Here is a 13,768-nt window from a genome sequence, read left to right on the forward strand (position 1 = left end):
TCTTGTAGTTTTGTTGTGTTATTAGTTTTGGGGCTTTTTTTGCAGGTTCCATCAGATTTTCTGATACAGTGATCTGATTGATGCTGATGTGTGCAAAAAAAAGATAGTCTTCTGACCTGTTACGCCTTTTATTTGTCTTGCCCAGTTGCACCCCTGGTACGGCGTTAAAAGTGGTGGGAGCAAGCACTCATGCCTTATTCCTGACCTGAGGGGGAGCGTATTCAGTGTTTCACCACGAAGTATGAAGTCGGACGTAGGGTTTTTGTAGATGCCCTTTATCAGACTGAAGAAGTCCCCTTGTGTTATTAGTTTGCGGAAAGTTCTTATCAGGAATAAATATTGGATTCTGTCAAACACTTTTCCTCCATGTAAGGAGATAGCATAGGATTGCGTTCTTGGTTTTGGCCTTTCAGTTAATACAGTGAATTACAATAAATGATTTCAAATGTTAAGCCATTCCACATTCCCGGGATAAACCCCCTTGGCCACGTTGTTTTATCTTTTTAATACATTGTTGCATTCAGTTTGCCAAAATTTTGTTCGAATTTTTGTATCCATGTTCATGAAGGATATTGGGGTGTAGTGTCCTTTTCTTGTGATATCTTTGATTAGTGTCAGTATGAGGATGATGCTGGCCTTGTAAAATGAGTTGGGAACTCTTTTTCTTCTCCCTCTTCAATGTGTTGGGAAGAGTTTGTGTAGAATTGTTACTATTTCTTCTTTAAATGCTTTTAAAAATTCACCGGTAGAGCCCCTGGGGCTTTGTCTCTGTGTCTTCAGGCTACCAGAACAAAACAATATAGACTGGGTGTCGCTTGTAAATACCAGAAATTTATTGCTCACAGTTTTGGAGGCTGTTAGTCTGAGATCAAGGAGCTTCCGGGGTCGAGTTCTGGTGAAAGCACTCTTCTGGGTTGCAGACTGCTGACTTCTCATTTTATCGTGACACAGTGGAAGGGACAAAGGAGCCCTCTTGGGCCACTTTTGTAAGGACACAAATCCCATCCATAAGGACTCCACCCTCCCAAATGTCCCAGCTTCTAATACCACCACCTTGGGGGGTAGGTTTCGATATAGAAATTTTGGGGTGACACATTCAGGCCCTAGCAGCTTGAAGTTTTCTTTATGGGATTTTTTTTTTTAATTTTTTTTTTCAACGTTTATTTGTTTTTGAGCCAGAGAGAGACAGAGCATGAACAGGGGAGGGGCAGAGAGAGAGGGAGACACAGAATCTGAAACAGGCTGCAGGCTCTGAGCAGTCAGCACAGAGCCCGACGCAGGGCTTGAACTCACGGGCCGTGAGATCATGACCTGAGCTGAAGTCGGACGCTCAACCGACCAAGCCACCCAGGCGCCCCTATGGGATTTTTTTTTTTAATGTTCCTTTATTTTGAGAGAGAGAGGGCAGGGGAGGGGCAGAGAGAGGGGGAGAGAGAGAATCCCAAGCAGGCTCCGCACTACCAGCACAGAGCCTGATGCAGAGCTTGAACCCACAAACTGTGAGATCATGACCTGAGTCAAAATCAGGAGTCAGACGCTGAACCACCTGAGCCACCCAGGAGCCCTTATGGAATGGTTTTTAATTACAAATTCAATTTCTTTAATAAATATGGGGCTATTCTGACTATGTATGTTTTTCTTTGGTGAGCAAAGGTAGTTTATGTCTCTGAAGGGATTTGTCCATTTCATCTAAGGTGTTGAATTTATTGGCATGAAGTTGTTTGTAAAATTCTCTTACCTCGTTAATATCTACAGCCATTATTTATTCTTTCATTCCCATTTCACTTATTGTTTGGTTGGGTTGTTTAAAAGTGTCTTATTTAGTCTCCAAAACTGCTTCCTGTTTCCCTGTCTTGGCTTACAGCAGAATCTGGGGCAAGGTTGCCCACTGGAGGCAGAGTCTTACAAGAGCTGAGAAGCTCAGTTTGGTGCTTAACCCCAGTCATTATACCAAGACACAAGGATTTGAAATTGATAGGCATAGCTGATGTGCCCCCCACCCTTTCTTAAGTGCTTATTTATTTTTGAGAGAGAGGCAGAGCGTGAACGGGGGAGGGCCAGAGAGAGGGAGGTGCAGAACCTTGTGTCGAACTCACGAACTCTGAGATCATGGCCTAAGCCAAAATTGACCGTTTAACTGACCCTGCCACCCAGCCACCCCATAATGTGCCCCTTCAAGACAGGTGCCAGTGCTCAGGTCAGTGACACAGGGGGGCGGAGGGGGAGGGGCAGTCCCCAAACAACTACCTCAAATTAACAGCTGAAAAAAAACAGCAGGCTTGTTGTGCAAACACAGGTCAAGACAAATGCTCAGTTGGGGATATCTGAATAAGGACAGTACAGATGATATTAGGAAAATTATTATTAATTTTGTTAGGTATCTGAATAATGGCTATGCAGAACAATGTGGGTTTTTTCCCCCCATATGAATATTAAGGTATTTGGAGTGAATTTGGAACTGTAATGTATTTTATTTTATTTCATTTCATTTCATTTCATTTCATTTCATTTCATTTCATTTCATTTTATTTTATTTCATTTTAAGTAGGCTCCATGCCCTACATGGGGCTTGAACTCACAACCCTTAGATCAAGAGTTGCATGCTCTCCCGACTGAGCCAGCCAAGTGCCCCTGCAATTTATTTTGAAATACTTAAGCAAAAGAAAAAGGGTTCTATCTCCTTCTCTCTTATCGAAACTAAGTTATGGTCTGCATCAACAGAGCCCATGACTCAGCACCACTGAAGCTTTGCAGCTGGATGGAGGACGGAGGAAAGAAAGCCCACACCCCTTCCTGGTAGGGACATGTTGCAGTGAAACCGCTTAAATACATAAAGTGAACAGAAATCAAAATGGCTGTGCTGATGCTTCAGAGAAGCTCGATTTTCAGGGAACCTTTATCCTTTCTTTTGCAAACCTCCTCTCCTCCCTTCTTAGCCTTTTGTATCCAGAATCCGGAACTCAGTACCACCCTGAAAATAGGAGGAAAGAGGCCAGCAGCATACATAATTCCTGTCGAAACCAGCTAGATCCTGTATTTCCCTACGAATCCCCACCTCCCAGCCCCTTCCTCCAAGAGGGCTCGAGGTGTTTTGAAGACCACAGCCTGCTGAACCTACTTTGCCCAGAAAAGCAATTAAAGCTACTGTTCCTCTGTATCCCAAACTCAGTCTTCGAGCTGTATTTTGGCTCCAAAGCACGGAGGTTTTCAACACCACCAGGAATTACATACAGCACTTCCTCCAATCCGCTGGCCAGAACTTAGCCACAGGGACAGACTTTCCTGCCAGAGCAGGTGGGGAAATGGAGAATAGAGTCAAGGTGGTCCCATGCCCCATGGAAACTCGAGGTTCCTACTACTGCAAAGAAGAGAACAGATAACAGGGGACAGTGACTAGTGTCTGCCCCCTGTAAAAGTAACTACCAGAGCCAGTTCTCAAAAGCATGTGCTGCTGTGGGGTTGAAGAGTTGATTCCAACAGGATACTGGAATCCAGCTGGGAATTCCAGGGAAAACAAGCCCTTATTTCCCACGGTTAGGTGTGAACAGAACATGTGCCCTTTTTATTCGGAACTCTTCAGACCTATAACACAGCACTTCTCAAACTTTAATGTGCAGATTAATCACCAGGGCATCCTGTTGAAATGCATATTCTGATTCCGTGGTCAGGGGTAGACCCCAGGATTACGCATTTCTTTTTTCTTTTTCTTTTGTTAATGTTTATGTAGTTTTGAGTGAGAGAGAGAAAGAGAGAGAGAGAGAGAGAGAGCGCGCGAGCATGAGTGGGAAAAGGGCAGAGACAGAGAGGGAGACACAGAATCCAAAGCAGGCTCCAGGCTCTGAGCTGTCAGCACAGAGCTCGACGCAGGACTTGAACCTGTGAGATCATGACCTGAGCCAAAGTCGGACACTTAACCGAGTGAGCCACCCAGGCGCCCCAAGGATTATGCATTTCTAACAAGCTCCTGAGTGAGACCACGGCGGCTGGTCTGAGGATCATGCTTTGAGTACAGCACTCTGTAATAGGTTGAATTGTGTCCACCAAAAAGATGTGTTCAAGTCCCAAACCCTAGTTCCTGTAAATACAACCTTATTAGGAAATGGGATATAATTAAGACATAAATTACGATGAGGTCTATCCTGGATTAGTGTGACCCCTAAATGCAACCACGGTGTCCTTATAAGAAGGAGAGGACACCCGGATTCGCACAGAGAAGGAGGCAGAGGTTGAGGTGGTGTACTTATAAGCCAAGGAATGCCAAGATTGCCAGCATTAACCAGAAGCTGAAAGAGGCCAGGAAGGACCCTCCCCTGGAGCCTTCAGAGGGATCATGGCCCCGCCCGCATCTTGAATTCAGACCTCTAGCCTCCAGAACCATGAGAGAATACGTTTATGTTTTCTTAAGCTACCCAGTTTGTGCTAATTTGTTATGGCACCCCTCAGAACCTAATACCCACCCTTGATTTGGTATGTGGATGAGCTGGAAGATTCTCTCTGGGTTCTGCATTATCAATGTTGTGCCACATTTCATTCATTTCCTTTATTCCCAAGGCAGCATTCTCAAAGTGTAGAGCAATGACTTAGGATCTTCACTTAAAATCCAGATTTATGGGCACCACTCTACCCATGGCATCAATATTCCTTTTTTTTTTGTTTAATTAGAGAGAGAGAGAGAAAGAGGGGGAGGGAGGAAGAGGGAAGGGGAGAGAGAGGAGGGAGAGGGAGAGAGAGAGAGAGACAGAGAGAGAGAATCTTAAGCAGCCTCTACGTCCAGCATGGAGCTCGATGCAGGGCTCGATCTCCCAACCCTGGGATCTGACCTGAGCCGAAATCAAGAGTCAGATGCTCAGCTCTCTGAGCCACTCAGGCGCCCCTACTCACGGACTCAATATTCTTCAACACTGGGCCCCACACTCACTTGATCAAGGTGACAGGCTCTGTAGCACTTTCCTTCATGTTCTACGGCGTACTCAGGCTCCCTGTGAGCCATGGATTCAAGGCCAAGATGCCTGAAAGCTGCCTTTCCACCTCAGGTCTGCCCTAAAATCCCACTGTCAAGACCTCAGTCCTTCAGCAAAAGGGATCAAGGATTGAAATGCAGGTGACCTGGGGCGTTTGGCTGGCTTAGCTGGTAGAGCATCGTGAGTCTTCATCTCAGGGTCGTGAGTTGGAGCCCCACGCATTGGGTATAGAGATTACTGTAAAAAAAAAAAAAAAAAAGCTGATGCCACTACATTTGAGCCAGATGCTTTCAATCTCTTCCCAGAGAGCACATCACCCCCTTTATCTTAGATCACTTAATGCACATACAACTCAATGGGTCTCTGTCCTAAGAGATAGACAGCAGTATTTCACTTGGACACTGGTCAGTGTTGGCACCCAGGTGGTGAGACTGTCCAGGGAGCCATTATCAGTCATTTAGACTGTAGTCTGAAAAGGGCAGCTGACATGCTGCTCACTGGCCGTGGGTACTTTAGCCATCTGAACCTGTTTCCTCTTCTGTAAAACGGGGACAGTAATACCTGCCCGTCCTACCGGGCAGGGGCTATTGTGTCTGCCACAGAGCTACAGGGAGTAGAAGCTAGTCCTTAAGAAGGACGCAGGCAGGGAGGGTAGAATAGGAGCTCGCGGGTAGTCCTGGGTGAGGAGAAAACAGCCTGCTTCCCTGCAGAGAGCTCGCACTGTGGTGGCGTTTTGGAAACTGTGATTAATTAACTGTGGCTGACTTGGTTGGCTATTCTTTTTAATCAATTGCCCGGGGGTGACTCTTTAATGCTATGTAAAATTACTTTAAGAATTCAGAATAATCAGCCTCTATAGATCTCCCCCCCCCCCCAGCCAGATTTAAAAGTGCAATTTTCCTTTCCGATCTTTCTTCCTTCCCGCCCAGCCTCCACTGCGTTTTGAGGGAGCTTGAGACCAATGTGGCAAATGCCTTACAGGCCCCTGGGAAGCTTAAGTGTAAATAAGTCTTTAAGAAGACGACACAGCGGCGCCTGGGTGGCTTAGTCCAGTTAAGTGTCCAACTCTTGGTGCCAGCTCAGGTCATGATCTCACGGTTCGTGAGCTCAAGCCCCGTGTGGGGCTCTGTGCTGACAGCGCTGAACCTGCTTGGGATTCTCTCTCCTCTCTCTGCCCCTCCGCCCTCATGTGTGCGCTCACTCGGGGTCTCTCTCTCTCTCTCTCTCTCTCAAAAAATAAAAAATAATAAAAATAATTTTTCCCGAGCAGGGCAAAAATTCGGAACTGTAGTGGCCTTTCTGGGTGGGCAAGGATTAAATTGGAAAGGACGCATTAGAGATGCCGTGACAATAATATGCTGTATCTTGATAGGGTTTGTAGTTATGCAGGTAAATGCATTTATCAAAACCCAACCAGTGTCCAAATGTCCATGCATTTCATTGTATCTAGATGTTTTTTTAATGACCAGCATTTAAAAAAAAATGTTTATTTAGAGAGAGAGAGAGAGGGGAGAGTGTGAGTAGGGGAGGGGCAGAGAGAGAGGGAGACAGAAGATCCAAAGCAGGCTCTGCACTGACAGCATAGAGCCTAAAGCGGAGCTTGAACTCATGAACCGTGAGATCATGACCTGAGCCAAAGCTGGATGCTTAATCGACGGAGCATCTGTTGATTATCTATTAAATAGATAATATTTAATATCTAAATATTAAGCGCAATTGGGGCACGCAGCTGGTTCAGTTGGAAGAGCGTGCAACTCTTGATCTTGGGGTTGTGAGTTAGAGCCCCACAGTGGGGGAAGAGATGACTTAAACATAAAATCATTAATTAATTAATTAATTTAGTACAGCTAAGAAATTGACCGACCAAAAGGTGTCTTTTCTCCTTCACAGCCCGACACAGGGCTCGATCGCACAAACTGTGAGATTCATGGCCTAAGCCGAGATCACGAGTCAGATGCTCAACTGACTGAACCACCCTGGTGCCCTTGTATCATTGTTTATTCAGAACAGTTTCAGGTTTACAGCAAAACTGAGGGGAAGGTACAGGGATTTCCCATCATTTTTCCCCCTTCCCCACACATGCATAGCCTCTCCCATTAATATCCCTCATCAGTGTGATACATTTGTTACAACTGATGAACCTATACTGATACATCACTAAAAAATTCCATAGTTTACCTTAGGGTTCACTCTAGCTGTTATATATGCTACAGGTTTGAAAAAAAATGTATAATGACATGTATCTATCATTACAGAGTATTTTCATGGCCCTGGAAAAACTCTGTGACCCGCCCATTCATCCTGCTCCCACCCCAACCCCTGGTAACCACTGGTCTTTTTAACCACTTTCTCCACAGTCCTGCCTTTTCCAGAATGTCATATTGTTGGGACTCATACAGTATGTGGCCTTTTCAAATTGGTGTCTTTCACTTAGTAATACATATTTAAAGTTCCTCCACATCTTTTCATGAATTGGTAGCTCATTACTTCAAAAAAATTTTTTTTAATGTTTATTTGAGAGAGACAGAACCCAAGCAGGGGAGGGGCTGAGGGAGAGAGAGACAGAGCATGAGTTGGGGAGGGGCAGAGAGAGAGGGAGACACAGAACCTGAAGCAGGCTCCAGACTCTGAGCTGTCAGCACAGAGCCCAATGTGGGGCTCGAACCCATGAACCGGGAAATCATGCCCTGAGCTGAAGTTGGATGCTTAACCGACTGAGCCATCGAAGTGCCCTGATAGCTCATTACTTTTTAGTCCTGAATAGTATCTCGTTGTCTGGATGGACCACAGTTTACTTATCCGTTCATCTACTGAAGGACATCTCGGTTATTTCCAAGTTTTGGCAGTTATGAAGATAGTCTCTGTAAACATCCGTGTGCAAGTTTTTGTGTGAGCGAAAGTTTCCACTGTCTTTAAGTGAAAACCAAGAAACACAATTGCTGGGTCATTTGGGAAGGGCATGTTTTATCAGAAACTGCCCAGCCGTCTTCCAAAGTTTCTGTGCCAGCATTTCCCACTGGCGATGAATGCGAGTTCTTATTGCTTCGCATGCTTGCCAGCATTTGGTCTTACCAGTGTGGTGAATAATTTTTCTTTCACCCTAGTCCTGAGAATCTTCGACAATTCAAAAGTGCATCTTTAGCAACCCCCTCTCCATGTTTCTCTCTTCTCCCTTCTTCGTTATAATATGTGCCTCCTTCTGTCCCCTTTCCAGCTACTGCTATGTGAACTGTGCTCTATTCTGGTACAGGAGAAGAAAAAATATATATATATATATATTTTTTTTTTTTTAAATTATCAAATGTTTTAGTGCCTTGATATATACATATATATTTCTATCTCTGGAGGGTCTGCTTAAAAATGCACATATGTGTTAGGGAGAAGACCATGTAAGCAAACAAGGAGATAAAGTTCCCCTGGTACCTATCAGGCATCTGGAACAGTTAGGCTTTTTTTGTGGGGACCATTGGGGTTAGGACAAGCTATAGCCAAGCCTCCCGAATGTCCCCCTCTGCCACCCTGCCCCTCCCCTGGGTTAGGCTGGCTTGGCTGCTGTATTTTTTTCTTCCACCATTAATTCAACTTCTCACGTCTCACTTCTCTGATTCTTTCCAGATTTCAAACTGTGGTCCTGATTTATCTTTTCTTTTATGAAGGTTGCTCTTCCCCGACAGGCTTGAAAAGCTTCCCTGGCTCATTACCATAGCAATAGGGGCACGCTGCAGAAATCAGCGCCAAAGAAGGGGGGTGGTGAGCTTTCGCTTCCACACACAACACCAGATCTGGGGCCACAGCCCCTCCAGGCCCACCGAAGAAGCCACTCTGTGTTTCTGAGCTCAGAGACATTAACAGTGGGCGAATATTATCTCCTGGACAAATTACTGCACGCCTCCAGACCTCCACCCTCTCTTGTTATCATAGGAGTTTTTCTCCAACCTAACGCAGAGGAAAATCTCCAGACGGTTCTGACCAATCCCACCCAACACAGGCGTGATCCGGTGTATAGGTCAGGGCCTCCTGTTCCACGGTGGACCTACCCCCAGAAGGGCCTAGGTCCACCTCATATCTAGGAAAGAGGCAGAAATGGGTTGTTTGGGACTGAGCACAACTGGGTAGCTGACACAGGCACAGGTCTCCTAGGCAGTGCATGGGGGCTTCTGGCTGCAGAGGAAGGCGACCCTTACCAGTGTCTGAGTGAACAGAGACAGGTCTATGGCCTAGGCAAATATAGCACCCACTCAGATGGAGAGCAGAGGGGCTGTAGGCCTGGAAGAGCCCCCACAGAGGCCTCCTGGGTGCCAAGAGGGGGCTGAAGGCCTCTGGAGGTGAAACCTACCCTCCATTTCTCCCTAGCACTGGGGCTTTGGAAATTCAAACAACAATTAAACCTTTTTTGTCTTTCTGTTGTTCCTGTGCTAGTCACAGAGGGCCTAGATCAGGAGTCTCTGGACACCTTCTCAGAACAAAAACTTTAAATGCATAAAAATAAAATGGGGGCACCTGGGTAGCTCAGTTGGTTCAGATCAGGTCATGAGTTCGAGCCCTGCATTGGGCTCTGTGCTTTCAGTGCAGAGCCTGCTTGGGATTTCTCTCTCTCTCTCTGTGCCCCTCCTAGACTTGTTCTCTCTCTCTCTCAAAAAAAAAAAAAAAAAAATAATAATAATAATAATAATACTGATAAATAAATACATAAAACATAAAAAAACAATAAAGAAACCAATCATATTGAAACATGGTTGTCAATATATTAAAAAACAAATGTGTAATATATGTGCTTGCTTAATATATTAATAAGATCAAGTACCTTGATTTCAAAGTGTTGACTTGCATACATGTTATTTGATACAAATATGTGTTATGAAAACATCTGTGTTCTTATTGGTTACAAAGTCATAGGTACTGTGAATACGAAGAATGTTTTTAAGATTTCTCAATTTCAATGTCTAGAATATTCATAGTGAAACCCACATGATAAAAATAACTCTTTGAGGTCATCAATAATTTTTAAATGTGTTTACTTAAAAATTTTCAGTCCTAAAACCCAAAATTTGAGAACCTCTGGCTTTGCTGATCAAAGATGAGAGATGGCAGATGATGAAGGAGCATAAGGCAGGCTGAGGGCAAAGTACAGACTCACCTCCCCCCCCCCCCACCAGGTGGGATGTGTGGAACATTGCTCAGGCACTCCTGGCTGCCCAAGGACAAAGGAAAGGAAACAAATGGTTGACTGATAGAGATCACAGTCATGCAGGACAGGAGTCTCCTTCAGTTTACAGAGAACTTAGTAAACTGCAAGAAAAAGGCAATCTTATCCATAGTCTAATCTCCAGAAACCTATAGCCTCCATTTCCTGGAACCCTAATGTCACCCTCATCAAGACGTAAGGGGGTTTAAGTACTTGTCATGGCAATGTGGGAAACAAAGGCAAATGAAACATTAAATTCCCCTTACTGCCTAGAGTCCATTGACAAGTCCTTGAAACGGGCAGAGTGACCTTCCTCTAGGAGCTCAGCTGCCTCAATCATGACACTTTGCTAGGGGCAAAAGGGAATCTTAGCTTGACATTATCCCAACCTCTAAGATCCTCTGAGTCTAGTTTAACATATAAAAATTGCTTTGGAAACTTTGTTTATCTCTACCAGCCTCCCAACCCCCCAACCCAAGATATATGTTGGTAATCATATTCCAGGCTTATGGCCCCCTGATACACATCTAAAGGGCCACATGACTGAGGTTTTACTAAACAGTAATAAATGACATTTTCCTAACAATAGCTAGACCCTCAAGGTCTTGGAAAGCTTGCTTCCAACATTCCTTACAGACTTATGCTGTCCCTAACCACCTCCCAACCTAAAGGTATATAATTAGTCACTCTTCACAACCCCAGTGCAGCTCTTTCTGCCCTCAGGTCTTGTCTCCGTACTTTAATAAAATCACCTTTTTTTTTTTTTTTTTTTTGCACCAAAGACATCTTCAAAGAATTCTTTCTTGGCCACCATCTAAACCCCCACCATCACCCCAAAGCACCATCAGCAGGGTAGGCAAGAGGCAGAAAGAAGTGCTGGAAATAATTTTTAAAAAGATATGTTAGATAAGAATAAAAAACATTTAAAAAGAGGATGTTGGACCCAATGATACCTAAGGTCCCAACGTTAGGATTCTGTGACATGGGGAACAAAACTCTCCTCAAGCCTCAAGTCTAGGCCACTTTGTTGGAAGATGCAACAGATTACCAGACGGACTAGCTTCCTACTGAGCAGCCTAGTGAGTCCAAGGCTTAATTCTTCTCTCCACCAGACACTCGTAGAGAGAGCAGAGGAAAAGGAGGAAATCCAGAAGAGATTGAAATAGACATTAAGACATTAACTGGTGGGTTCCGGGCCTTCCTTCCCACTCCATGCCATTCCTGATGGGGGCTCGAACTCACAACCCAAGATCAAGAGTCGCATGCTCTATTGACTGAGCCAGCCAGGCGTCCTCAGAAGGGATTCATTCTACACAAGAGAGCAGCTGTGCTCTCCTTACATATCCAAGTTACCACCATCCTGCCCTGTGACAGGGGTCTGGATGTCAGAGCAGATGGAGGAAACGGTGAGTTAAGGCTTCAAGTCTCCGGAAGTCCAGGGTCAATGTGATGTGATCATCAGTCAATGCCTTGGGGCATATCTGGGCTTCTGACAGCAGAGACTGAGCCTCTGGGAGGCTGGGGTTGGGGGACAGAGAGAAAACTGAGGGTAGAGGAGCCCCAAAGTAGACACAGAAGTTGTGTTCCTCACAATTCTGTGTAGGATGACCACAGAAGACGGGAGTGTATACCATTTAGATTTGTGGATACTTTGTCTTTCCTCATTTCCAGTCCTGGCCCCTTGGCACACATAATACGTCCCCCCCTTTTTATTCACATCGTGTGCTTTTCTTCTGGAAGTATTGTGCGACAGACTAGTGCCACCAAGGTCGAGGGCTGAAGAAGATGCCGTCGTTGAGGAGGAGCTGCTGTCTTTCGCAACATCCTCTCTGCCTGAAACCTCCATCCCTCCCCCTGGGCCCTGAGTCACTGTGTCCTTGATGCCTCTCCTGATGGAGTTCCAGTTGCTGGCCTCAGAATGGTACTGGACTGGTCAATGCTAAAGTATCAATGCCCTGCTGGCTTTTGGTTATCCATTACTGCATCACAAACCACCCCAAATGTAGTGGCTTAAGACAACAAACATTTTATGGTTATCACTAAGGGTTGGCATGCTGACTGGGCTCAGCTGGCCACTTCTGCAGCCACATTCAGATGGAAAACTTGGGATGGGCACAGATTACCATGGGGGAATCATATGGGGCTTTCTTCCTACACACGTCTGGCAGTTGATGGCAGATGTCAGCTGAGACCCTGGCTGGGGCTGGTGGGCAGAATACCCACGTGTCACTTCTCCATGTGGCCTGGGCTCCCCCTGCCCCAAGCATGGTGGCTGGGTTCCAACAGTGAACATCCCAGAGACAGCCAGCTGGAAGCTGTGTCACCTTTTGTGACCTAGCCTCAGCATGCATTCTGTTGTATTCGTTCTGTTGGAGCAGTCAGAAGCCCCCACTTAGATTTCTGGGGAGGAGACACAGTGCCCAGCCTCCACAGATGAGCATTGAAGAATTTGGGGGCTAGAGCAAGCCAATGCTTTCCTCTTCCCCTGAGTCAAGGCTGGACCACTGAAACCCAGCTTGACCAAATACTAGGGCGTCACCTGGCACTGATGCAGGTAATTGGCCCTCCTAGGAATGGCAAAGACTGCCAGCTGTCACCAAAGATCTCTTCTTCTTCCTTTCTTTTTTGGAAACAGTACCCATGGTTTCTAGCTGGGCAGATGGCAACCCAGAGTAGGAAGCTCTGTTTCCCAGATACCTTGCAGCTGGGTGTGGGCACGTGCCTAAGATCTAGCGAAGGAATGTAATTAGAAATGTCACATGCAACTTCTAAGAGGTCTCCTTAAATGGAGGGAGCAAGCCCTTCTTTTTCCCCTGTCATCTGGGTGGAACGTGGAAGTGACAGCTTCAGCTGCAATTCCCATCTTGGACCCTGTGAATGAGGGTCACATCTGGGTGCAGGGAGCCTGAATCTCTGCCAAGACAGCCAAGACCGTCAGCTCAAAGACTTATCCTGTGAGAGATGAAACCTTTGTGAGCTTAAGCCACTATCATTTAGGCTTCTTGTCACCGGCAGCTGAGCCTCATCCTAAACTGATGTAAAAAGCAAGGCTCCCTTTCTCAGTTTGAATTTCATGTTCCATAAAGTGGAAGCCCACAGGGAAAAAAGCTCCAACTTCCCAGGTCCTTCCACCTGGCAAGTGTCCTTGTACTGCCCCCTGGGTCATTAGATTCTCTGTTGAGACCAGTGTTTGTCAATTGCAGAGAGAGATAGGGAGCCACTGTTGGCATTGGTGGGGGAGCATTTTTTCTTGTGCAGGATACTTACCTAAAGGTCAATAGTAGACCCCTCCCCCACCCCGTGAGTCATCGTGAAAAAACAGAAGTCTCTTATAGACCACAATATTGTATTACAGTCTTCGGACTTGCCAAGAGACTGGAACTTAATTATTCCAACCACTAAAAAAAGAAAAGATAATTTATGTGGCCTGACAGAGGTGCTGATTATCGCTACAATGGCAATCATAGAAGTGTAATCGAACTCACATGTTGTACACCTTAAAACTACACAATGTTATATCTCAAATATGTTTCAGTTTAAAAATCTTTTCCCATGACTAATACCTGGCATGACCCATCCAGTAACCATAAGGGTGTAACCTCACTCTGGGTAGACACAGTGG

This window comes from Acinonyx jubatus, chromosome D4, assembly GCF_027475565.1.
Source record: "Acinonyx jubatus isolate Ajub_Pintada_27869175 chromosome D4, VMU_Ajub_asm_v1.0, whole genome shotgun sequence".
NCBI lineage: Eukaryota > Metazoa > Chordata > Mammalia > Carnivora > Felidae > Acinonyx > Acinonyx jubatus.